The 26,911-nt window shown below is 42.6% G+C and overlaps 7 non-coding genes across 7 annotated transcripts; 2 read left to right on the forward strand and 5 right to left on the reverse strand.

The window, feature by feature from the left end:
* Window positions 1-15,913: 15,913 nt before the first annotated feature.
* trnas-aga (transfer RNA serine (anticodon AGA)) lies at window positions 15,914-15,995 on the reverse strand. The gene has a single exon. It is a non-coding gene; the product is annotated as a tRNA-Ser (tRNA).
* Window positions 15,996-18,775: 2,780 nt separating this feature from the next.
* Window positions 18,776-18,848, forward strand: trnar-acg (transfer RNA arginine (anticodon ACG)). Its single transcript has one exon. It is a non-coding gene; the product is annotated as a tRNA-Arg (tRNA).
* A 932-nt stretch (window positions 18,849-19,780) lies between these two features.
* On the reverse strand, window positions 19,781-19,862 carry trnap-ugg (transfer RNA proline (anticodon UGG)). The gene has a single exon. It is a non-coding gene; the product is annotated as a tRNA-Pro (tRNA).
* A 1,334-nt stretch (window positions 19,863-21,196) lies between these two features.
* On the reverse strand, window positions 21,197-21,278 carry trnas-gcu (transfer RNA serine (anticodon GCU)). The gene has a single exon. It is a non-coding gene; the product is annotated as a tRNA-Ser (tRNA).
* Window positions 21,279-22,894: 1,616 nt separating this feature from the next.
* trnar-acg (transfer RNA arginine (anticodon ACG)) lies at window positions 22,895-22,967 on the forward strand. The gene has a single exon. It is a non-coding gene; the product is annotated as a tRNA-Arg (tRNA).
* Window positions 22,968-23,899: 932 nt separating this feature from the next.
* On the reverse strand, window positions 23,900-23,981 carry trnas-cga (transfer RNA serine (anticodon CGA)). Its single transcript has one exon. It is a non-coding gene; the product is annotated as a tRNA-Ser (tRNA).
* A 2,596-nt stretch (window positions 23,982-26,577) lies between these two features.
* Window positions 26,578-26,651, reverse strand: trnan-auu (transfer RNA asparagine (anticodon AUU)). The gene has a single exon. It is a non-coding gene; the product is annotated as a tRNA-Asn (tRNA).
* Window positions 26,652-26,911: the final 260 nt, after the last annotated feature.

A 26,911-nucleotide genomic window follows, 5' to 3' on the forward strand; every position in this document is an offset into this window, starting at 1 on the left:
GGAGCTAATAAAGCTCAACCTCTCATGTTTGAGCTGTGGCCATCAAAGTCTTTAACGAAGATATTACTAATAGTATTAATAATGAATGACCTTGGACAAGCTGTAAGTGTAAACTCAAAGTATTGCCCTGGTCAACATTCTTTTTTTCATTGACCGTCTTTGTAAAAGTAACACCACAGCATTTCGCAATCACGCATTTGTTTCCAATCATGCAAAGTACAGTAATTTTTGAGAATCGATTCACCATGCCTTTCACATGCTCATAAAAGAGATTGATTTAGGAACATAAACATATTACCGTATGAAAACTGTACTGTATACAGTATGTATATGTATATTTAATGTCTTAACTGTGCCCGTTTAAGTATTGAATATTCATATCTGATTTTACCACTGAAGGGAAATCTTAGTAGCTGAGCATAAAAAGAATAGGAGCATACTGCAACGCGTGTGAAGCCATAAACGATATTAATTTTGGAACATAAACATACAGTATATGGCTGGTCTCGGTACTTTAAAGAAAACATACACGAAACATGGTTTCATTATGACCAGAATCGGTCTTGAGATATTTTTAACTTGATTTACAGTATTTGAGAGGTATGTCTTAACACCGATACTACAGTGCTTAAGTACTGCTCACGTATATGTTTCTAGGTTTATATTATGCATTTCATACGGTCAAATTACTTTTGAGCAACTAATAAGAAGCGCGAAACGGTATGCGTTTTAGTTTCGTTTTGTGCTGGGACCCGTGGATTGATTAGAGATATCAAGTACATACAAGTCATTTTTTAAATGTTGTAGTTCGTCTTGAAAAAATGTTACGAGTACATCATCTATCAACAATTACACAGGTTCTGTTTCCATATTGCGGATTTTGGTTACGTAATATTATTTTCTAGATTTCACGTTGTGAATATATGATTTGGGCAAACAGAGCTGCAAAGAAGTACATTATGGGTTGTTGTTGTTTTTTTTGCAGTTTTATCTAGAACAAGCGATGCTTAAACCTTTGTCTGATTCTTGTGAAACTATCCACACGACAGTTACAGTACCTAGGAGTTGACTTCAATGATGTCACTGATGGGATGTTTCTAAAAATCCATCCTCTGTAAAACGTCTTCTCTAGTTGTCCTGCATATGTATTCGCTAATGAAGCTGTGTGTTCTGAGCCTGGATCTCTACATTTGTGTATGAACCAGCTTAGAGGGCTAAAGACAGCTTGTGTTTAAATTGAGTGTAAGCCAATTTATGCTTCTAAAGTCATGGTCAGCATTTATTATTGTACTGTGCTGTAAACTTGTTCTGTGCCTAGTCACATTATTTTATAGCGTTTTTATAGTGTTATCAAATCCGGTGGCGCTGTGTGTTAGTTTCCTGACTCCCATGTCACATGGTCTGTGATTGAAACCTGTGAAACCGGTTTAATTCGTCACAGCCAGCACTCCGGCAGAGAGGGGGTTGTGCTCGTAAAGTAGAAGCAGGCGAGATTTCCAGCGAAAGACACCTCCCCCCCACCCTCATACGATTCGCATTGTAATTACACATTCTAATTGTATTACACATTGTACACATGCTTAAAAGAGAAGAGAGAAAACGCAAGCCTTCTTCAGGTGTGAGGGTCTTCTGCTCAGAATGAAACGCTAAAATGTAATGTAGGCTCTGAATGGGTTCAATTATGATTTGGGCTTGATTAAGGTCGCTGCCTTTCATCTAAAACCCTACTTGAATCCTTCTAAACTAAAAATCAGTGTTAGTGAGTTCTAAATAAAGAGGTATCCAGGTAACAGTGAAACGGGCGGACAGTCTGGGGAGATCGCCCGTTTTCCATGTAAATAGTTCCCTGGTTCCGCACCCCTTGGTGTTTCTCTCGCTCTCTCTCGGGTCACCTGATCATTAGCTCGAAAGATTTCAGTGCTTTGTGTATATTCTAATGGTAGTGGGGGCAGGGTGTGTGGGAACAGGTTTGGTTGAAATTGCATTGGAGATCTATGTTCTTCACACCTGAAACATTTTCTCTGAAAGCATTTTCTTCGCAGTTTAACCGATCTTGTTACAGCATGTTACAGTTTACTATTATTAACCATATTAATTTTAAGTGCTTAATGCCATTTTTTGACCAGGCACGAATATTCTTAAGTCCATATCTTCGCAAGGGAATCAGTGCGAATTGCAATACTAATTAAATTAAAACTACTAACTACTAACTAATACTAATTAAAACAAACCAGAAACGTGTTGTTCTGTCTAATGACATTACAAGTGGAAAGATTACAGATTTTAATCGTCTTTAATTTTGTTACGTTATACATTTTAGAAACGTTTCATCCATACAAACACCACAAAACTATTTTCGATTGTATTTCTGAATAGTATGTTACACTTAGTTCACTGTTTTAAATACATCTAATTAAGAAAGTTAGGTGTTAGCATAAACTATTAGCAATCAATAATATTAAATTTAGCACTGTAATAAGATGTTGCACTTTCCCCCGCATCTTGTAAAAATATATTTTCATTGTTCAAATATACATTAAGTCTGACTATCATATAATAAGTTAAATACAAAACTAAAGAAAAAATAGGGTTAAATATAATTCAAAATATTTTGCTAACAATGTTAACTGTTTATGAATAATAAAATGTATTAACTAAGGAGTAGGATGGCACAGTTGTTAGTATGTTTTTTGTTTTGTTTCTTTTTCATAAATACAACAGTAGTACCTGATGTCTCAGTGGCTTTCAAAATTAAATCATGCATGCAAACCTGTGAACTAGAAAGATAACTAAGATATTGTCATGGAAATATAACTATCAAGGAAGCCACAAAAGAGAGTTCTCACCTGAGTAAGGTCTTTATTTCAATATTGCAATATTGGGAGCCCTGCTGCCACTTCGCAAAGTGCAACCAGAGACTCAATTTGTTACAAGCAGTACAGGGTTTTTATAAGACGTTGCGCTGTAAAAAAGTTCAGCACTTGGTCCCTTCTAAAACTTCCCCTTTCTCTAAGAGAAAACAGATTACATCATAGAGCGAGAGAAGAAAAACTAGATTTGTTATTCAAAGCTTATCGGTTACTTTCAGCTAATTCTAATGACCCAGACAGCATATATTGTTTTGGTACATTGTCTTCTAAACTAACCTAAACAGTGTACTTTGTTGACGAACTGTTTTCTAAAATTCTGCACGCACTGTAGCACAGCAGTTACATCCTTGAAATATATTATCTAAAAGCACCAATATATTTTTTTCAAAGCTCTCTACATTTTTAAGAATCAATTTACTTATTAGATTTCCACTTCAATATCCATCCATTTATAATGGTGGCGAAGTGGTTAGCATTGCTATCTTGCAGCTGAAGAAAGATGTGAAGACGGGGGTTTGAATTTAATCCTTTCTGTAGGGGGTTTAGACTTCTAAGTCACAAGCTGGGGTTTATGGCAGGAAAGGGGGTTAACTGATAAGGATTGCAGATGCAAGCTAGGAACCCCCCTGGGTGTAATGTTAAACTGACCATTTGCCCAGAACATCGTAAACTGGCCAAATACCATGAACCCCCCTCTTTACCATCAGACCGAGTGACGTCAGAAACGGAGAAGAAAACACTATATAACCCAAAAGTTTGTAACAGTACGTTGAAGAATGCTTCGGTTTTGTTGTTTCTTGCGGGAAACAAGACTTCGGCTTTATTGTTCCTTGCATGCAATAAACTCATCTGTTTTACTTCATCTCAGGATCAAGAACCTTATTTCTTCTGTTACAACAAATTTGGCGTAGTCGGCGGATGCTCCAGAAGGCGCAGAACTTCCCATCGGCAGGAGAGATGGTCAGCGCGCACATAACTAAGAGGTAAGGACTCCTCTTTTATTTAAAAGTCCCGACTCTCTCTGACCGATTGGGAAATCTCTGCTCCCTGCGAGAATCGCCCGAGATGACGGAGTAAACGTGAGTTTCTGAATTCCTCTGGCCCGGGGAAGGCACCGGTGTATGTAATGGGTTGGTTGCTGTAAGCCCAGAATTTGGTCTGGCAGGGGTTCCGCGGTATTGTGTACAGGCGTTCGAAGCTGGTGTATGCCTTAATTGCGCGTGGAGTTTTGAACGGGTTTTGGACCCTTACCGTGAAGTTCAGGACTGGTGTGGGTCTTAATTGCACCCGGAGTTCTGAAGGTCAGAACTGGTTTGGGTCTTAATTGCACCCGGAGTTCTGAGGCTCAGAATCGGTGTGGGCCTTAATTGCGCCCGGGGTTCTAGAGCAAGTGGTGCATTAAATGCACGTAGTTCAGGACTGGTGTGGGTCTTAATTGCACCCGGAGTTCTGTGGCTCGGGATCGGTGTGGGCCTTAATTGCGCCCGGGGTTCTGGAGCTGAGTGGTGCATTAAATGCACGTATAATCCAGGATTGGTGTGGGCTTTAATTACGCCCGGGGTCCTGAGATTAGCTACGCCTTGATCGTGCACAGATTGGAGTGGCGTGGTTTCTGGCGTGGCGTGGGTTTTTTTGTTTTAAAGGAAACAGGAGTAGAAGAGATATATGCATGTATGTTTTTGGTGTTTTCCTTGTTTGTGAAATACATATACACACGCACGACACTAACATAAACACACCTCATAATAGAAGAGCAAAGCATTAAGTAGCAGGATTTAAAGGACGTTGAGACCCGAGAATCGCCCTGATTGAGCTCAGTGCGTAAGTCCACCCCGGGGCAAAAGCAGCGATGCTGGCGTTCTGGGGATGGTGAATTACTGATCAAGAAAGGGGGTTTTCGAGGTCTCGTTTCTTACCTGTGAACAGTGCGGTGTAAATCCTCTCTAAAGTCTCTGAGAGGTATTTAGATCCGGAGGTAACAGACGCCCTTGGCTGAATGAGTGCAGGAATGCACAGGTTTTTCAAGTGAAAGCATCCCCCTACTGAATGAGCTGTTACCTCACACACGACTTAAAGTAAATCTTAAAGAGACCGAACATGTGCGCTAACTGATGGTTTGAGAAAGTGGTGGAAGGGTCCGTTTAAATATCGGAAAAGTGTAAGTTGATGGAAAAGAAGGAGAAAAATATGGAAAAAGCTGAGTTTGTCAGAGGGAATTTGGGGCGAAGACGCCTGTAAAGAAAGCATATGAGTATTGATTGGCAAAAGCACAAGCATGTAGCTCCCACCCTGGTGCACGGCCGGCACCAGTAGTGGCAGATACATGACGAAAAAGAAAGAAATTGGGATGTGACTTAAAAGTGTGTTTACGGGGAAAATAAAAACCCGGAAGAAAATATACTTTACTCGCTACGAAAGAGTATAGAAAAAAAAAGCTAAAAGAGGCAGTACAGGAGAATGAGAAACTAAAGAAGGAATTAACTTCTGGTCACGCTGCACTGGTTAATGTGCTGCAGCCAGCGACTAAGTTATATCCTGCTCTCCCACAGGGGAACAAACAGGCAGGAAACGAAAATAATTGGGATCAATTCCCTCAGTGGCCATATGGAGAAGGGGGGTCTGATTGGGATAACACTTGGTATGAGTGTGATAAAGACGGATCAGGGTCTCCCCTGTTAGAGGGAGGGCGCCCGCAGATCTGTACTCTCACTCGAAGTGGGAAAGGACTTGATGTAGCAGGGGCTGGCGCCGTTGATGACAGCGCCACTCTAACACTGTCTCGCACCCCGTCGAGGGGGTCTGCAATCGCACCTACCTTCCCTGATTTCCCCCATACGATCAAATCCAAAACCGTAAGATATTGACCGGTGGGCTAAAGTACCGCACCGGAAATTAGAAATGCAGCGAACCTGGAGTGCGCTTCAGGAATTAAAAGGATTCATGTAGAAGTAAAACAAGAATACAGCACATTGTATTACGAAGAGAAAAATATATTCTCGATGTGTATGTGTGTTTTATGAATTTGTGTGCCGGCATGTATGTGTGTAACTGTGAGTTTTGGTATACTAAATGACGGTGTGAGTGTGTTTAGCCAGCGGGACTGGCTAGAGACGTAACTAAAGAGACTTGACGAAAATCAACTTAAGGAGATTGGAAAATATAAGAGCGTCTGAAACGTATAAGTACAGTACAGGTGGACGTAAAAGTAGTTAAACAGTTTTTGTATTATTATAAATTATTATAAATTGTAATTTATACAATTAGTTGCAATAGTGGAAACAATTTGGTTTTATTCGAATGTCTCGAAACCAGACATGCTGAAACGCTGTAGGTTTAGAATCGAGACTGGGGAGAATAACGTCTTGTGAGAAAATCTGTTTACCTAACGATTAGATCCTGTAAATCCCTTGTAGCCTCCCTAAGTCTGTCCCAGTCCAGTGGATAAAAATGTACTGTTAATGGAGTGTTGGTTTCTCTGTTAGGGGATACTGGAGCACTACTGTCCTGCTTGTTTCACTCCTCTGTTCAACAGTGTACTATAGAGCAATGTATAGGGGAAGATGGCAGGAGGCCACAGGAGTATTGGGACAGCAAGTTTTACTTGCCGAGTACCAGATTTTAATGGGTGGTTTTATTCCAGATCTATTGGGTTGGAATATTATGCATTACAAAGAATGACTATGCAGAACAGGGTATCACGTACAGATGCAGCCATTCAAAGTGCGCGTCACAGACACGTACCGCAGGTGACGTCGCTCAGTATGACGCAAGATGACGCGTGGCACCGCAGTACGTGATTGGTTGACCGACAGGGGCACTCGTGGTCCGTTGGTCTGTCGTAGAAAGACTTACAGTAAAAACGTCTTTGCTGTGCCCGTTGTAGATATTGAATTTTACCACTGAAGGGAAATCTTAGTAGCTGAGCATAAAAAGAATAGGAGCATACTGTAACGCGTGTGAAGGCCATAAACGATATTAATTTTGGAACATAAACATACAGTATATACTGTAGCTGGTCTTGGTACTTTAAAGAAAAAAATACACACCAGTATTCCATTTCTCCCTAAACATTTTAAGCTTTGAAGTCTTTAACTAACATGATACCGGAGTCAACAAGCATACTTTTAGAATTTGATTAAAAGGGAATATAATATGGAATCGCGTATCTAAAGAATTTAATAACGGTATTCGTGTGCTGCGACAGGGCTGTGTAGGGCTTTTTCGCCTGCCTGTTCATGCGAGCTGTCTTCTAGCCGACTGGTCTAGGTGCGTGACTAGCAACTGGGAGGTTGTGTGATCGAATCCAGCTGGTGCCGGACTTTTCTTTTAACAAACATTTCTTCGAAAAAATAGAATAGCGATATTATGGACAATAAATTGACTTTTATATTTCAAAATATCGCAACATGAACGATATTTGCGATATTTTGAACATATCTTCCCTTCTGACAGCGGTTCCTCCTTCTATTGTGTGTGTGTGTGCAACAGAGTAAATTTTTATAGAGAAATGGAGGCTGGACAGTATGCGTTACAATATAAACATTTATATTGATTTAAATCGTGTTCTGATTTAAATCGCAAACGCGTGTTTAATTATGTGTTTTTTTAATCATAATCAGGCTAATGCATTTCTACATTTTCTGTATGAACCAGCTTAGAGGTTCATACAGAAAGACAGCTTGTGTTTAAATTGAGTGTAAGGTAATTTATGCTTCTAAAGTCATGGTCAGCATTTATTATTGTACTGTGCTGTAAACTTTTTCTGTGCCTAGTCACATTATTTTATAGCGTTTTTATTGCGTTATTAAATCCGGTGGCGCTGTGTGTTACAGTAGTTTCCTGACTCCCATGTCACATGGTCTGTGATTGAATCCCATAGAACTATGACTTTATTTTTTAACAAACATTTCTTTGAAAAAATGAAACGTTTCCCTTGGTCAGAGATTAAATAAAACCTCACTCGCACCAAACAAATTTATATTTCTAAATATCACAAAATACGTTCATTGTCTTCCAATCGAGTCGAGTTGACATTGGAAGCCTGCCACACCCGGACTGTTAAACCAACGCATTAGCACGTCAAAGCCCATCGAGGGTATTGAGCCAGTATTGGCTTTAGTATTCCCCCCTCTCCCCTCAATTCAATTCAATTCAAGGTGTTTTATTTGCATGACAGATGGGTACAAGCAGTGTTGGGTATGTATATTGTAACGCTTACGGCAGACAGGCACTGTGTAAGAGCCGGCGCACCAGAGCAGCGCACCGAGGGAGCGTCTGCATTTCTAACTTAGTTTTTAAAATTAGTCAAGCAATATGAAGCATCTCCTTTTACTTAGTGCCTGAGCATAAAAAGAATAGGAGCATACTGCAACGCGTGTGAAGTCCATAAACGATATTAATTTTGGAACTTAAACATACAGTATATGGCTGGTCTCGGTACTTTAAAGAAAACATACACACCAGTATTCCATTTCTCCTAAACATTTTAAGCATCGAAGTCTTTAACTAACGCGATACCGGAGTCAACAAGCATACTTTTAGAATTTGATTAAAAGGGAATATAATATGGAATCGCGTATCTCAAGAAATTAATAACGATATAATTATATTCATGTTGCAAAAGAACTGCAACGGACATAAAAACTCCCTTGCTTTTAACAGAGCGTTCCATAATTTCTAACTACGAAAATGCCAGGTGAAAGGATTTGTAAACATATTTTGTTAAAGCAAGTCAGAACCCATTCAGAGCCTACATTACATTTTAGCGTTTCATTCTGAGCAGAAGACCCTCACACCTGAAGAAGGGGGAGGTGTTTTTCGCTGGAAATCTCGCCTGCTTCTACTTTACAACCGGAGTGCTGGCTGTGACGAATTAAACCGGTATTACAGGTTACAATCACAGACCATGTGACATGGGAGTCAGGAAACTAACACAGCGCCACCAGATTTGATAACGCTATGAAAACGCTATAAAATAATGTGACTAGGCACAGAACAAGTTTACAGCACAGTACAAAAATGCTGACCATGACTTTAGAAGCATAAATTGCCTTACACTCAATTTAAACACAAGCTGTCTTTAGCCCTCTAAGGTGGTTCATACAGAAATGTAGAGATCCAGGCTCAGAACACACAGCTTCATTAGCGAATACATATGCAGGACAACTAGAGAAGACGTTTTACAGAGGATGGATTTTTAGAAACATCCCATCAGTGACATCACTGAAGTCAACTCCTAGGTACTGTAACTGTCGTGTGGATAGTTTCACAAGAATCAGACAAAGGTTTAAGCATCGCTTGTTCTAGATAAAACTGCAAAAAAAAACAACAACCCATAATGTACTTCTTTGCGGTTCTGTTTGCCCAAATCATATATTCACAACGTGAAATCTAGAAAATAATATTACGTAACCAAAATCCGCAATATGGAAACAGAACCTGTGTAATTGTTGATAGATGATGTACTCGTAACATTTTTTCAAGACGAACTACAACATTTAAAAAATGACTTGTATGTACTTGATATCTCTAATCAATCCACGGGTCCCAGCACGAAACGAAAGTAAAACGCATACCGTTTCGCGCTTCTTATTAGTTGCTCAAAAGTAATTTGACCGTATGAAATGCATAATATAAACCTAGAAACATATACGTGAGTAGTACTTAAGCACTGTAGTATCGGTGTTAAGACATACCTCTCAAATACTGTAAATCAAGTTAAAAATATCTCAAGATTCTGGTCATAATGAAACCATGTTTCGTGTATGTTTTCTTTAAAGTACCGAGACCAGCCATATACTGTATGTTTATGTTCCAAAATTAATATCGTTTATGGCCTTCACACGCGTTGCAGTATGCTCCTATTGTTTTTATGCTCAGCTACTAAGATTTCCCTTCAGTGGTAAAATTAGATATGAATATTCAATACTTAAACGGGCACAGTTAAGACATTAAATATACATATACATACTGTATACAGTACAGTTTGCATACGGTAATATGTTTATGTCCCTAAATCAATCTCTTATGAGCATGTGAAAGGCATGGTGAATCACTGTACTTTGCATGATTGGAAAAAAATGCGTGATTGCGAAATGCTGTGGCGTTACTTTTACAAAGACGGTCAATGAAAAAAAGAATGTGGACCAGGGCAATACTTTGAGTTTACAGCTTGTCCAAGGTCATTTATTATTAATACTATTATTAATATCTTCGTTAAAGACTTTGATGGCTACAGCTCAAACATGAGAGGTTGAGCTTTATTAGCTCCACCTTGCGGAAATTCCGGATACTATTATTTTGCTAGCGGTATTTACCGGTAACTCGCGGTATTTACCGGTAGCTTGCGGTAGACTGCGTACAGCGTACCGGAAAATAATGCGGTATCGCCCGCGCATTTTGAATGGCTGCATCTGTAGCTTCAACTGGCTGTGATCACTCAGTATGTTGATGGTATTCTGAGTGCTTCCCCTGATGAGGAAACCCACAAGTCTGAGTTGCTTCAGCTTTAGAGTGTCTAATAGAAGCAGTTATGATAAGGCCCTTTTGTGTCTAGCATTGTGAAATTTTAACAGGGCCTGGGTGCAATGTTTTTTACAGGGTGAGCACAACTCTTAACAGATCTGCTTAAGGGGGGAGTGCAGTACAAGGACAAGATTGCCTTGGTTCCCGCAGCAAAAGCCGCCTTTAATAATTTGAAACAAGTTCTCTTACAGGTGCTGAGACTGGGGTTTCCTCAGATGGATCAACCATTCCTTTGTATTATTGCAAGTTGCTGACAGAGGCCACCCAAGGAGCCCGCGAGCAGGTCCTGGAGGCGTGGGGACCACCACCTGAAGGAGGGCACAACCTCATCCCAGGAGAGTGGGTATGGATCAGGAAATTTCCTTCACAGGTTCTCCAGCCCAGGTGGGACGGACCCTACCAGATCCTGTTGACAACCGAGTCTGCGGTTCGAGTGGAAGGAAAAGATCGCTGGATCCACGCGCCACACTGCCGACGAGCCTCATCCCCATTTACAGACTCAGAAAGAAATCATTTCTGTTTATAAGAATAATTGTTGCTGTAGGACTATGTTCCGCAGGAATTAATGATCATCTCTCCCACAAAGGAGAACATGGAATTAATTCCTTTTTAGGCCTCTCCTATCTGACAGCTAAGAAAACCAACCAAAGTGCCTGCTGGGTGTGTGCCACATTACCCAAATATGTACAGGGAGGACTTCCTATGGGAGCCATTCCTTGGCGTCTCGAGGAAGTCATAGGCATGATCATTTGGAGGGATAATTTAGGAGATTTTAATATGACAAACTATGGGGGGTTGCCATAACACGACTTTAACCTGCACAACATTACAATATCTACAGGAGCGAGGCTTAGAGCCCACGAGTTTCACAGGCTCTTACGCTCCTAAATATAACAGAAGCCATACACCACCATACCTGACTCTCAATAAGGAATGTGAGGGAAACATATGTTTTCAGCACACTAATTGGTCTGCACTTGGTTGGATGGAGTCGTTGCAACCTTACCATCGCTGCAAATATATCCACCTCTACCTTCCAAATTCCAGGATGGGATCGGCACACCCCACAATTCAGTATAAGCTTCTTGTTTTCAGAGGCATGGGGAGCGCCAAACGGAACATCTTTCATTTGTGGAAAATGAGCCTACCCATGGTTGCCAGCCCAGTGGTCTGGCTCATGTTATTTAGGATATGTGGTTCCTCATATCCGTGTTCAAATCCACAGCCCCTTCGGACCTAACCACAGACCACAAAGAAAATTGGCTGATTGGGAATATTATTTAGGTATAATATTTCCACAAGCCGGCATGAACTTTCTGAGTCGAGAGTTAATTCAAATGGCCTCGACTTTAGAAGAATTAGCAAATTCTACCTCATCTAGTCTGAAGGCTGTTAATGATGAGATGGTAGCCCTCAGAACAGTGGCCATGCAGAACCGACTAGCTTTAGATTATGTACTGGCGGCCCAAGGAGGAACTTGTGCAGTAATTGACACTGAATGCTGCACATATATTCCTGATAATTCTGAGCACGTCTCAGATCTGGCCCAACACATTTACAATGAGGGACAGAAATATCAGGACTATTATACTGAAAATTGGGGAATTGGGTCTTGGGTAAAGTCTGTGTTTGGGGCCTGGGGTGGAACCTTTTTATAGTGTGTATCTGTAGGAGTAGTATTGTTTATATGTATAATTGTAATCATCACATTCACAAAAACATGTATCACATCTTGCTATAACCGTGGAACGTACAATGACATGGCAATACATACCTGTTCGCCAAGAAAGGAAAGATCTGCCCTGACATTGTATGTATAAAAATAGGCTACACTGACGTATGCCATATTTTATAAGGGGGGAATGAAGAAAGATGTGAAGACGGGGGTTTGAATTTAATCCTTTCTGTAGGGGGTTTAGACTTCTAAGTCACAAGCTGGGGTTTATGGCAGGAAAGGGGGTTAACTGATAAGGATTGCAGATGCAAGCTAGGAACCCCCCTGGGTGTAATGTTAAACTGACCATTTGCCCAGAACATCGTAAACTGGCCAAATACCATGAACCCCCCACTTTACCATCAGACCGAGTGACGTCAGAAACGGAGAAGAAAACACTATATAACCCAAAAGTTTGTAACAGTACGTTGAACAATACTTTGGTTTTGTTGTTTCTTGCGGGAAACAAGACTTCGGCTTTATTGTTCCTTGCATGCAATAAACTCATCTGTTTTACTTCATCTCAGGATCAAGAACCTTATTTCTTCTGTTACAACACAGCACTGGGGTCCTAGGTTCAATTCCTGCCATCCTGTGTGTGAGGGGTTTACATGTTCTCTCTGGGTTAGATGGTTTTTCTCCATATGTGTGATATGACTCCCTCTCGCACTCCAAAACATACTGGTAAGTTAATTGGTTTATGGGAAAACTGGCCCTGGCGTGTGTGTGTTTGTGTCTGTCTGTCCTGTGATGGACTGGCACTATGTCCAGGGTGTATTCTGCCTTGTGTCCTTTGCTTACTGGGATAGGCTCCAAATCCTCTGTACTGGATAAAGAGATTAGAAATGGATGGAAGTAAAGGCACTGTGTGGATGGAACTATACACAGTGTTAGAAACCCACGATGAAATGGCAGCATCTCACTGAGAATAAAATATTTTATAGTGCTGGCTTAAGGAAACCTTTCCACCTTTCCACCTCTCTTGCACATCAGTATCCATACCTAGTTATTTAAACAAATTGCCTCTAATTATAAACATCTTAATATGCTGGCTCTGTGGATCCGCATCAGCTATGTTTGCCCATTCCTTCAATTCATGTACATCCAACACACAGTTCAATGCCAGCAACTACACATAATCTAAAATACAATCCTTATTTCAGTATCTATGTAAACATATAGTCTGTTAACTTCATCATCTTCATCAAAAGTATGCCTAACCCCATTAGGAAGTGTTCTTGTTATAAGTGTATTCCTCAGCTTTCCCCAAATTATCTTCTTCTTGCCAACATCTCTAGTCTTTTATCCTGCAATAACTCAGCCAACACTTAAATCTCCAAAAGCTGCTTGTGTTAATTTCTTTAAATCACAAATATCATGTGTAAATACTGGCCATGTAATACTCTGCATTGTGGAATAATAGTTTATTTTAAAGGGAACTAGAGAAATCAAGAAAGGCTTTTTTTCTAGAATTAATAAATGCACATCCTGTTCACTGGGGAAATTAAATCCACACTGAGCAATCTTCAATATGTTCAGAATATGACGGCAAGAATCCTATCAGGGATGCATTACACCTGTTTTCAAGTCCTTGCACTGGTTACCTATCAGATTTCGAGTCAACTTCAAAATCCTTATCCTCCTTATATACTGTCCTACAACTGTTATTATTGATCACCGAATTATTGTACTTGACATGACTTCATTCAGCCTTTCCTGAACGTCTATGACAGGCAGAGAGAGTGCTGTTTCTGGTGCGATCTTTTGCAGCTGACATTTCACTGTTTTAAACGAACAAGAAATTAGATTGCTCATAAATCAGTTATTCTATATAAACACAGCGTAATTGCCCTCCGAAAATCCTCTTTTTCTTGTTCGTTTTAGAGACCTCGATCGAAACTGATTTTAGATGTCAGAAAGGATTTATTTTCTCTGTATTTCCTACATTGCTTTGTCGAGATTTTAACTTTATATCTAACTTTATATCTAGGCTCAGATTTCAACTATAAATCGTACAGTAATTAATAGCAGTAAATACTGATGTTTTGCGCCCTCTTACCACAAAAATATATGTTTTGTAGCTAGGATTAACTTTATTTCGTACTGGTAGCTACTCCGATTTAGACACCGAACAGTTAAAGATGGCGGCAAATCAGACACCCAGAGGGGGGAGGGGGGGGGCGTCTTCTCGCCTCCATAACTAAAATGCCAAATAGGAGTGGCTTAAGCGACATACACAGTCGTGTAACTGACAGATTGAGGTAGCCTATCGTGTAAATTTCGCTTTGTTGCTGATAGGTTAAGCTTTCGAAACTCTGCCCCAAAGTCATGTGACTGATTTTTCGCCCTGTTTCGTTGGTTAAACGCAATGATCACAAGCACCACCATGGTAACTGGGATGTGTAGTTTTTAATTCCGTTTGAATTATAACTGTACGTACTGTCTTCATATTTGGCCAGGGCTTTAAAGAGAAGGCGCGCCAAAAAATTTCGGTGCCGTCGTCTCCGCTTTAAAGGTACCCCCGTGCTGGAAGAATTTGACCTCGGAACGTTTGCCCAGCGTAGTTATAGTGGACATAAAAACAAGAGTTCGCTGGCATTATATCCTAGAAGACACAGACCGGCACCAGACCGGTAAATGCTTGATGAACTAGGGATTGGACAGTTTCCAAGTGCTTGTACAATCGATGGAAATGTTCAAATAAATGTGCAAAAGAAATAAAATAATCATTTATTTCTTTATCATATTGGCTAGCTAATGTCCTCTCTTTGCTAGTTAGTGGCTGTGTTTCTGCGTTGGGTAGCAACGGGTGACTGTTCTCAGGCGGAAGATGTAAACAGCTTAATTTTCATGTTAAATAATTTTTAAAAATTAAAATTCATTCTATACAGCAATCACATATTTGGGTACTGTTTCATAAAACTTTCATGCTTAAAATGTTTAGGGAGAAATGGAAGACTGGTGTGTATTTTTTCTTTAAACTATCAAGACCAGCCATACACAGTACAGTTTATGTACATACAGTAATGTTTATGTTCCTAAATTAATATCGTTTATGACCTTCAGATGCGTTATGCTCCTCTTCTTTTTATGCTCAGCTACTAAAATTTCCCTTTAGTGGTAAAATTCCATATAAATATTCAAAACTAAGCGGATTGAAATGTTCACAGTAAAGACATTAGTAAAGGTGCACAGTAAAGGCACCACGAGTGCCCCTGTCGGTCATTTTGACCAGCCAATCACTTACCGCGGTGCCCTACGGTGCCCTGCGGGTTGGTTACTGTACTACGGGTTTTTACCGCTCATTTTGAATGGCTGCATCTGTAGGTTGTCTCTCGCAGTGTTCAGGAATTGCATTCCGAAACTGAGTCAGATCAAAAGTTGTAAGAAAAGCACCTATGGTGTCGGTTCTAACAGCTTTATTGATTCGATGTTAAAGGCCGGAAATGGGGCACAAGACACGCGACCGCAAAAAGCGTCGCCATCTGCTTCTAGCTGCAAAATGCCGTTTGCGGACGCTGAAGCATTTGAACTTGAACTTTATTGCCATATGTAACCGGTACTGGTACAATGGAATTCTTACTTACAGAAGGTCTCTCGATTGTAAAACAAGTGTAAAAAACAAGACAAAGTGCAAACAGTGCATCAAGACAATGTACAAACAATAGACAATGTGCAAGTAAACATGTAGACATTTCTTTCCAAGGCAGCGGGTACAAGCGATCTCGCGTTTTAAAACCACCAGGAAAAGAAGAAAGGCACTTTTCCTTGCTTGCGCCAGCACACAACGATGTGAGGAGGACACCGTAGTCGGCAGGATTCGAACCTGCGCGGGGAAACCCCAATGGATTTCTAGTCCATCGCCTTAACCACTCGGCCACAACTACAGCGAGCACCACCGTTGCTGCGTTCTTGCTACAATCTCACATGGATCGCGAGGCGCCGGCGGAAACATTTTTCAAAGTCAGTCTCCATTAAAAAAAAAACCTTTCCAAAATACAAGCCATGCAGACAGACACGCCTCAGAGGACTTAAGGGTGGCTTCATGTGGGAATGATAAAGCCTCCCCGTCCGGACAGGAAAATGGCACTTTGTTAGACACAAAGAAACAATCAACAACAGACAAATGTCCACAAGCATTTAAGAAGCCGCACCATGTTCTTGCTACAATCACACACGGATCGCGAGACGCCGGCGGAAATCTTTTTCAAAGTCGTTCTCCGTTAAAAAAAAAAAACCTTTCCAAAATACAAACCTTGCAGACAGACACGCCTCAGAGGACTTAAGGGTTGCTTCATGTGGGAATGATAAAGCCTCCCCGTCCGGACAGGAAAATGGCACTTTGTTAGACACAAAGAAACAATCAACAACAGACAAATGTCCACAAGCATTTAAGAAGCCGCACCATGTTCTTGCTACAATCACACACGGATCGCGAGACGCCGGCGGAAATCTTTTTCAAAGTCGTTCTCCGTTAAAAAAAAAAACCTTTCCAAAATACAAACCTTGCAGACAGACACACCTCAGAGGACTTAAGGGTTGCTTCATGTGGGAATGATAAAGTCTCCCCGTCCGGACAGGAAAATGGCACTTTGTTAGACACAAAAAAACAATCAACAACAGACAAATGTCTACAAGCATTTTAGAAGCCGCACTTGAAATAGCTCTTATATTCGTGTTAGACGCAGGAATCGCCTTTTTATTGACGTTCTTACGAACACCATGGAAAGCAAAATAAAGCAAAGCAGAGCAGAACAAAACGAACAAAATAAAACCCTCACGTCCTGCACTTGAATATAATGCCGTTACGTGCCGAAGCGGTATTGGACGTCATCCTAGCACTGCAACCCGGGGCGTACGGTATATGGGAACGAGCACACGTCACGAATCGTCTCTAATCACTCCCTGCACTGTAAGGCGCCTTGAAGCGTGCACCCTCAACATTCATCTTTGCGCATCTGTGAAAGGTAAACTCTTGAGCAAACTCTGAACCAGACGCTCAAACTCCAGCTAGGATTAGGGGTCGCATTCCCATGCTACTTGAACACTTTGTTCAAACCAGGCTGTCCGGACATGAGTTGGCGCGCTCCAGATTTTCTTTTTATTTTTTTTCCCTCGTACTCGAGGGTCATTTTCCTGTTCCACATGCAATTTCAACATCTTCCTTGGGAGATGTCAAGCCAGCAAGCCACTGCTGTGCTTCAGTGGCCGGTGTGGAGTTCAGTGGCCCTGTTGTACACGGAAAGCACATTGAGCTCCTTGGACATGAAAAGTTCCAGTTAAAAGCCATTTGTCATCCTTTCTCTTGGTGTCGATGTTGCTATTGTATGTAAAGGTGGCAACTTGCTCAGCGAGCAGGCGGAGCGCACAGCGAATGCAGATGTGTCTGAGTTGTGTGTCCAAGTGGCTGCAAAAGGACAGAGCTCCTGGCGCGCTGTGGCTTAGTTGGTTAAAGCGCCTGCCTAGTAAACAGGAGATCCCGGGTCCGAATCCCAGCGGTTCCTTTTTTTGTTCTGTCTTCTCGAACAGGACTGGTCATTATGGACAACCGCCTACGGCTAGACTTAATTAAATGCAAGTATTCATTTCCTGTCTTGAACGACTTGTTTTTCTTAGAATGCAACTTGCAAAACATGAAATGCAAACCTTGCTAATCAGCGCTCGCGGCTGGAAAACAAAAAAGAAGTCAGCAATGTTTTTTCTTTAACCTTAACCCTGCTAATGGAGAAGAGTTAAACGACCGAGTCTACGCAGCTTAAATGGTCCGCACGTCGGGTTCTTAGCTGAAAGGGTGGTAAATCAGGCTCACCCAGTCCTTAATCTTTTAAAGAGGATAAAAAATTGAACCTAGTCGCCACATCACATACATCCTGTTCAATGATAAGAAGGTGACATCTGTCCTCGCTCCAGAGTAAATCACACGTTGAGGGCATTTTTTTTCCACTTTACCGTGAGTCGGGCTCGGCTGCACACAGGTGAGAGCAGAGCAATGAGGTCACGGGGACAGGGGAGTCACACGCTGGCGGTTTGAACACGCGGAAGATCACTGAGGGATCTACAGTATATGGACCCTCTGTGCGCCACCCGTCCAAACTCTGGACTCTGAATCCTGCCATCCGAGTTTAGATCTCGGCGGAACCTGAGCCGCAGTTCCTTCTTAAAACGTAATCTGGTGAGCATTTCTAGAATCGTACTTGTATAGATGCAGCCTTTAATGTGTTGCTAGGTTAAAATTGATGACTTCTTGAACTTCAGTAGGCAATTGCCCTCTTGATTTCGGATTTAATTGCTTTACTACAGGGGTGCTTTTATGATGACAGAGTCATGTTCAGGTACTTTGCTGGATGGAGGAAGCTCATTTCGGACTCTGTGATCTGCTCACCTGGAAAGGTCTGCTGTACTACTACAAGAGAGAAGTAGAGTCTGGAAGAAGGGACAATTTTATGATGCTTTGGAAGAAAGTGTTTTTTTTTTCTTTGAAATCGAAATGAATCAGAATATCAGTGCAAAGGACAAACTCTTGGTTTGGTTTAAAGAGATATGGTTTTAAACAGACACAATGTAGAAAACAGGTGTTTCTCACTTTTGGAAAAGAATGGACCGGGGGTAATGTTTTACTAGTTGCAGTGCTGAGCTCACTGGGTTGCAGTCGTGCAGTGTGACACCAGGGCCAGTGGCGCAATGGATAACGCGTCTGACTACGGATCAGGAGATTGTAGGTTCGACTCCTGCCTGGCTCGGGTCACTTTTAAACGCATCAGGCTACTCCCTAAGTAGCCTGTGCTACTTACTGTATGTGGGTGTAATCGTACCCACTATGAGATTTCCTTCATGTAAATGAACTGCACCTGGGCTCAGTACGGTGCTGAGAGCCCAGCGCTGCTGTTCTAATTAGCACGCACTGCATCGGCTATGAACCCGAACATTTCAATTATTCCGATCAGTAAGTCAACACGTAGTCCACATGAAAGGTAGAAATATTCTCGTCTGTCTCTTGTTTGTATATAACTGAATGTCCCTGACAATGTACTGTCAGTTTTAATTGAAGAACGGCATTTGTGTTCAAATATAGCAGACAAGTTTACGTAACTGCTCATGCGACACTCAGTTGTAATTAGTCAAGAAATAAAGTCGAACAACAGCTGAGGGTTTGAATGTGAACGTATCAGATTGCAGCACCTTTTACTTCCATTGACAAATGATAGAGATTCGAAGAGAGATCCTTCAGACCGGCAAGCAAACCCACGGCTTTTTCGGTTTTCTATCTAGGCAACGTTGGTGTCTGCAATAGCATAAATGAAAGCACGATGCAATTTCTGTGGCTACATTTGTTGCACTTCATGCACAGTAAGAGTGTTTCTAACACCAAATAAAAACTCAACAATTAGCGATCACGCCTTCTCCTCAGTTAACCCACTGAAACCCTCGCTGATAAGAGTTCTTTACTGCGTGCTTTACGAGCACCTATCTTGTCGGTTCTTTGAGCTTTATTGATCCGGTTTTCAAAGGCATAAGTAGAGCACCAGACGTGCGAACGCAAAATGTGTGGTTATCTGAAGAATTGATTTCCATGGCAGCGGGTCCAAGCGATTTAGCGTTTTTATAGTACCAGAAAAGGAGAAGCGGCACTTTGCCTCTGCCGCGCAGGCACACTACAACGTGCGGCAGACGCCGTAGACGGCAGGATTTGAACCTGCGCGGGGAGTCCCCACCAGATTCCAAGTCCATCACCTTAACCACTCGGCCACGACTACAGCGAGCTCGCCACTGCCGCATTCCTCCTATAATCTAACACGAGTGCGAGGTGGCTGGGGAAACCTTTTCAGAGTCGCTCCCCGTTAAAAAAAAATACCTTTGACAAAATACGTGCCGGCAGACAGACACGCCTCCGAGGGTTTAAGGGTGGCTTCACGTTCAAAGGATAAAGTCTCCCCGTCCTGATGTCAAAATGCAACTTTGGCAGACAGAAAAAACATCAACAAACCACAAATGTGGACAAGGATTTTACAAGCTGCACCACACTGCACTTTGAAAAGCATTTAAATTAGTGTTAGACGCAGGAATTGCCTTTGGTTTACGCTCTTACGAAAGCCCTCAGCTCCTGCAGTTGAATATAATGCCGTTACGTGTCGAAGCAGTAACGTACGTCATCCTACCACTGCAGCACGGGGAATATAGGGAAACGAGCACACACTACGAATCGTCTCAATCACTCCCTAGAGTTGTAAGGCGCATTGAAGGGTGCACCGCCATCATTAATCATTGCGCCTCTGTGAAAGGAAAGCTCTTGAGCAGTCTTTGAAACAGCTCGGATGAAACACTTGATTGCTTCCATGTGCATCTGGAGTTCATTTCTTATTTTCACTTCACGCCGCCCAAAGCATTTCTAAAACAGGAGATTCGCGTTTGGGAATGCGCCCTGCCCTACAAATAAAACAGGTCTACGGGTCTGAAACCTGCTCCACAGAAAACAGTTTTGTTGCGCTTTTGATCAAAGGGAGATTCGTTGTTCTTACTTTTTGATGACATAACACCCAAAGGGGCTTCTTTGGAGTTGGATTCCAACCAGCATCCTAAAGTTTATTGGCGGTATCCTTTACAGTTCTCTGTTCGGTCGACAAGGGACTGAAGTGGGCAGCTTTCCTCACACATACAGTGCAATGTACTGTAGTGTTCCCGTTCACTGAATTCGCAGTTCTGCATCAGACCTCTAACTCGTTTCCTTAGTCTTGGTCAGCTTGAATTTAAGCCACGAACCATCCTTCTACTGTATAAACGTCTAGAGGAATCACAAACTATTTGAGAGGCCATCATCCCAGGGGGAACTGACAAAGTCTATCTCTAAACACCTAGCGCAGTCTCTCGAGAGACTGTCAAAAAACGCTTTCGCAGTTTGTGTTGCAAGTAAGTGAAAACGCGGTCTCAACCCAGAGCCACTTGGCAGCAGCAGCACATAAATACTGTTTCTGTCACTGCACTACTGATACCGACGTTAGCCTACTATACCATGTTCAGCCACCGCTGGAAAACATACTGCTCTAGTACCGAGGGCCGACTTTGAACAGGCACACGCGTCAGACATGGAGAGCGACAAGAATGGGATTCGAACCCATGCGTGCAGAGCACAATGGATTAGCAGTCCATCGCCTTAACCATTCGGCCACCTCGCCAAGGAAACCAGGCTGTCCGGACATGAGTTGGCGCGCTCCAGATTTTCTTTTTCTTTTTTTTCCCTCGTACTCGAGGGTCATTTTCCTGTTCCACATGCAATTTCAACATCTTCCTTGGGAGATGTCAAGCCAGCAAGCCACTGCTGTGCTTCAGTGGCCGGTGTGGAGTTCAGTGGCCCTGTTGTACACGGAAAGCACATTGAGCTCCTTGGACATGAAAAGTTCCAGTTAAAAGCCATTTGTCATCCTTTCTCTTGGTGTCGATGTTGCTATTGTATGTAAAGGTGGCAACTTGCTCAGCGAGCAGGCGGAGCGCACAGCGAATGCAGATGTGTCTGAGTTGTGTGTCCAAGTGGCTGCAAAAGGACAGAGCTCCTGGCGCGCTGTGGCTTAGTTGGTTAAAGCGCCTGCCTAGTAAACAGGAGATCCCGGGTCCGAATCCCAGCGGTTCCTTTTTTTGTTCTGTCTTCTCGAACAGGACTGGTCATTATGGACAACCGCCTACGGCTAGACTTAATTAAATGCAAGTATTCATTTCCTGTCTTGAACGACTTGTTTTTCTTAGAATGCAACTTGCAAAACATGAAATGCAAACCTTGCTAATCAGCGCTCGCGGCTGGAAAACAAAAAAGAAGTCAGCAATGTTTTTTCTTTAACCTTAACCCTGCTAATGGAGAAGAGTTAAACGACCGAGTCTACGCAGCTTAAACGGTCCGCACGTCGGGTTCTTAGCTGAAAGGGTGGTAAATCAGGCTCACCCAGTCCTTAATCTTTTAAAGAGGATAAAAAATTGAACCTAGTCGCCACATCACATACATCCTGTTCAATGATAAGAAGGTGACATCTGTCCTCGCTCCAGAGTAAATCACACGTTGAGGGCATTTTTTTTCCACTTTACCGTGAGTCGGGCTCGGCTGCACACAGGCGAGAGCAGAGCAATGAGGTCACGGGGACAGGGGAGTCACACGCTGGCGGTTTGAACACGCGGAAGATCACTGAGGGATCTACAGTATATGGACCCTCTGTGCGCCACCCGTCCAAACTCTGGACTCTGAATCCTGCCATCCGAGTTTAGATCTCGGCGGAACCTGAGCCGCAGTTCCTTCTTAAAACGTAATCTGGTGAGCATTTCTAGAATCGTACTTGTATAGATGCAGCCTTTAATGTGTTGCTAGGTTAAAATTGATGACTTCTTGAACTTCAGTAGGCAATTGCCCTCTTGATTTCGGATTTAATTGCTTTACTACAGGGGTGCTTTTATGATGACAGAGTCATGTTCAGGTACTTTGCTGGATGGAGGAAGCTCATTTCGGACTCTGTGATCTGCTCACCTGGAAAGGTCTGCTGTACTACTACAAGAGAGAAGTAGAGTCTGGAAGAAGGGACAATTTTATGATGCTTTGGAAGAAAGTGTTTTTTTTTTCTTTGAAATCGAAATGAATCAGAATATCAGTGCAAAGGACAAACTCTTGGTTTGGTTTAAAGAGATATGGTTTTAAACAGACACAATGTAGAAAACAGGTGTTTCTCACTTTTGGAAAAGAATGGACCGGGGGTAATGTTTTACTAGTTGCAGTGCTGAGCTCACTGGGTTGCAGTCGTGCAGTGTGACACCAGGGCCAGTGGTGCAATGGATAACGCGTCTGACTACGGATCAGGAGATTGTAGGTTCGACTCCTGCCTGGCTCGGGTCACTTTTAAACGCATCAGGCTACTCCCTAAGTAGCCTGTGCTACTTACTGTATGTGGGTGTAATCGTACCCAGTATGAGATTTCCTTCATGTAAATGAACTGCACCTGGGCTCAGTACGGTGCTGAGAGCCCAGCGCTGCTGTTCTAATTAGCACGCACTGCATCGGCTATGAACCCGAACATTTCAATTATTCCGATCAGTAAGTCAACACGTAGTCCACATGAAAGGTAGAAATATTCTCGTCTGTCTCTTGTTTGTATATAACTGAATGTCCCTGACAATGTACTGTTAGTTTTAATTGAAGAACGGCATTTGTGTTCAAATATAGCAGACAAGTTTACGTAACTGCTCATGCGACACTCAGTTGTAATTAGTCAAGAAATAAAGTCGAACAACAGCTGAGGGTTTGAATGTGAACGTATCAGATTGCAGCGCCTTTTACTTCCATTGACAAATGATAGAGATTCGAAGAGAGATCCTTCAGACCGGCAAGCAAACCCACGGCTTTTTCGGTTTTCTATCTAGGCAACGTTGGTGTCTGCAATAGCATAAATGAAAGCACGATGCAATTTCTGTGGCTACATTTGTTGCACTTCATGCACAGTAAGAGTGTTTCTAACACCAAATAAAAACTCAACAATTAGCGATCACGCCTTCTCCTCAGTTAACCCACTGAAACCCTCGCTGATAAGAATTCTTTACTGCGTGCTTTACGAGCACCTATCTTGTCGGTTCTTTGAGCTTTATTGATCCGATTTTCAAAGGCATAAGTAGAGCACCAGACGTGCGAACGCAAAATGTGTGGTTATCTGAAGAATTGATTTCCATGGCAGCGGGTCCAAGCGATTTAGCGTTTTTCTAGAACCAGAAAAGGAGAAGCGGCACTTCGCCTCTGCCGCACAGGTACACTACAACATGCGGCAGACACCGTAGACGGCAGGATTTGAACCTGCGCGGGGAGTCCCCACCAGATTTCGAGTCCATCACCTTAACCACTCGGCCACGACTACGGCGAGCTCGCCACTGCCGCATTCCTCCTATAATCTAACACGAGTGCGAGGTGGCTGGGGAAACCTTTTCAGAGTCGCTCCCCGTTAAAAAAAAATACCTTTGACAAAATACGTGCCGGCAGACAGACACGCCTCCGAGGGTTTAAGGGTGGCTTCACGTTCAAAGGATAAAGTCTCCCCGTCCTGATGTCAAAATGCAACTTTGGCAGACAGAAAAAACATCAACAAACCACAAATGTGGACAAGGATTTTACAAGCTGCACCACACTGCACTTTGAAAAGCATTTAAATTAGTGTTAGACGCAGGAATTGCCTTTGGTTTACGCGCTTACGAAAGCCCTCAGCTCCTGCAGTTGAATATAATGCCGTTACGTGTCGAAGCAGTAACGTACGTCATCCTACCACTGCAGCACGGGGAATATAGGGAAATGAGCACACGCTACGAATCGTCTCAATCACTCCCTAGAGTTGTAAGGCGCATTGAAGGGTGCACCGCCATCATTAATCGTTGCGCCTCTGTGAAAGGAAAGCTCTTGAGCAGTTTTGAAACAGCTCGGATGAAACACTTGATTGCTTCCATGTGCATCTGGAGTTCATTTCTTATTTTCACTTCACGCCGCCCAAAGCATTTCTAAAACAGGAGATTCGCGTTTGGGAATGCGCCCTGCCCTAAAAATAAAACAGGTCTACGGGTCTGAAACCTGCTCCACAGAAAACAGTTTTGTTGCGCTTTTGATCAAAGGGAGATTCGTTGTTCTTACTTTTTGATGACATAACACCCAAAGGGGCTTCTTTGGAGCTGAATTCCAACCAGCATCCTAAAGTTTCTTGGTGGTATCCTTTACAGTCCTCTGTTCGGTCGACAAGGGACTGAAGTGGGCAGCTTTCCTCACACATGCAGTGCAATGTACTGTAGTGTTCCCGTTCACTGAATTCGCAGTTCTGCATCAGACCTCTAACTCGTTTCCTAAGTCTTGGTCAGCTTGAATTTAAGCCACGAACCATGCTTCTACTGTATAAACGTCTAGAGGAATCACAAACTATTTGAGAGGCCATCATTCCAGGGGGAAATGACAAAGTCTATCTCTAAACACCTAGCGCAGTCTCTCGAGAGACTGTCAAAAATCGCTTTCTCCATTTGCGTTGCAAGTAAATGAAAACACAGTCTCAACCCAGAGTCACTTGGCAGTAGCGGCACTTAACTACTGTTATTGTCACTGCTTGATACCAACGTTAGCCTACTATACCATGTTCAGCCACCGCTGGAAAACGTACTGCTTTAGTACCACACGTGTCAGACATGGAGAGCAACAAGTGTGTGATTTGAACCCATGCATGCAGAGCACAATGTATTAGTAGTCCATCGCCTTAACCACTCAGCCACGACTACAGCAAACGCTGTTATTGCTGCATTCTTGCTACAATCTCACATGGATCGCGAGGCGCCGGCGGAAACCTTTTTCAAAGTCGTTCTCCATTAAAAAAAAAAACCTTTCCAAAATACAAGCCTTGCAGACAGACATGCCTCAGAGGACTTAAGGGTGGCTTCATGTGGGAATGATAAAGTCTCCCCGTCCGGACAGGAAAATGGCACTTTGTTAGACACAAAAAAACAATCAACAACAGACAAATGTCTACAAGCATTTTAGAAGCCGCACTTGAAATAGCTCTTACATTCGTGTTAGACGCAGGAATCGCCTTTTTATTGACGCTCTTACGAACGCCATGGAAAGCAAAACAAAGCAAAGCAGAGCAGAACAAAACGAACAACATAAAACCCTCACGTCCTGCACTTGAATATAATGCCGTTACGTGCCAAAGCGGTATTGGACGTCATCCTAGCACTGCAACCCGGGGCGTACTGTATATGGGTCGAGCACACATCACGAATCGTCTCTAATCACTCCCTGCACTGTAAGGCGCCTTGAAGCGTGCACCCTCAACATTCATCTTTGCGCATCTGTGAAAGGTTAACTCTTGAGCAAACTCTGAACCAGACGCTCAAACTCCAGCTAGGATTAGGAGTCGCATTCCCATGCTACTTGAACACTTTGTTTACGCTCAGTGCTGGATTTTGGGAACTTTAGGACGAGTGGGACTTTTCTCCTGTCAATTCGTTTTGTTTTGGAGACTCTTTTCTGTCTGTGTTGTATAGTGCAGCATGAAGAAAACGTTTTCGAAAACTGTGCCGGCTCAAAAGTTGTAAGAAATCCTCTCCAGCTCTTTTAAGTCTCTTCAGTTTTGTCATTTAAAGTGAAACTAGATGTATAACTGGAGCCTCACTTATGCAAATATTGCAAATTTACATAAGTGAGGCTTCAGTTCGACATCTAGTTTCACTTTATATGACAGAAGTACATCAGACTGCACCGGACTGGGGGATCACTTCCGGTTATTTTTACCATCTTAAGCATTTGAAATCCTCCCCTAGGCAATTGTGACACTTCATCTTGGCTCCACCTAGGACACTCTTCAATCACTTCTCTCTTCTCCCGCAACACTCTCGTCTGTCGGCAGTATGTGGCATCTTTGCATTACCACCAATCTCACCACGGCAAGCAAGCAACGGGTTTTGGCAAGACAGGAGGAGACTGCCTGGCCCGAACGGGGATTGAACCCACAACCTTGGCGTTAATAGCACCACGCTGTAACCAACTGAGCTAACAGGCCTCGTGCCCACTGTCCTCTCTGTGCTGCAAAAAATGGAATTCAGGGAAGTTTCTTTTGTCCTTCTTTGAATAGAAAGCCCTGCGATTCAGTGTACGGGCTTTCTCGTGCTGTTTAATGGTTCTTGTAACCCAAATCCTACACTGGCCTGAAGTGCCCCCCCATTTCACAGCATTTTTCAGCTGATTTCAAATGTACCTAAAGGAGAAGCATTATTGAAGACCATCAATTACCAAGAGCTTTTGTCAAAGGTTTTGGTGGTC

Source organism: Atractosteus spatula (genome assembly GCF_055471065.1).
Source record: "Atractosteus spatula isolate fAtrSpa1 chromosome 16 unlocalized genomic scaffold, fAtrSpa1.hap1 SUPER_16_unloc_1, whole genome shotgun sequence".
Classification (NCBI taxonomy): Eukaryota; Metazoa; Chordata; class Actinopteri; order Semionotiformes; family Lepisosteidae; genus Atractosteus; species Atractosteus spatula.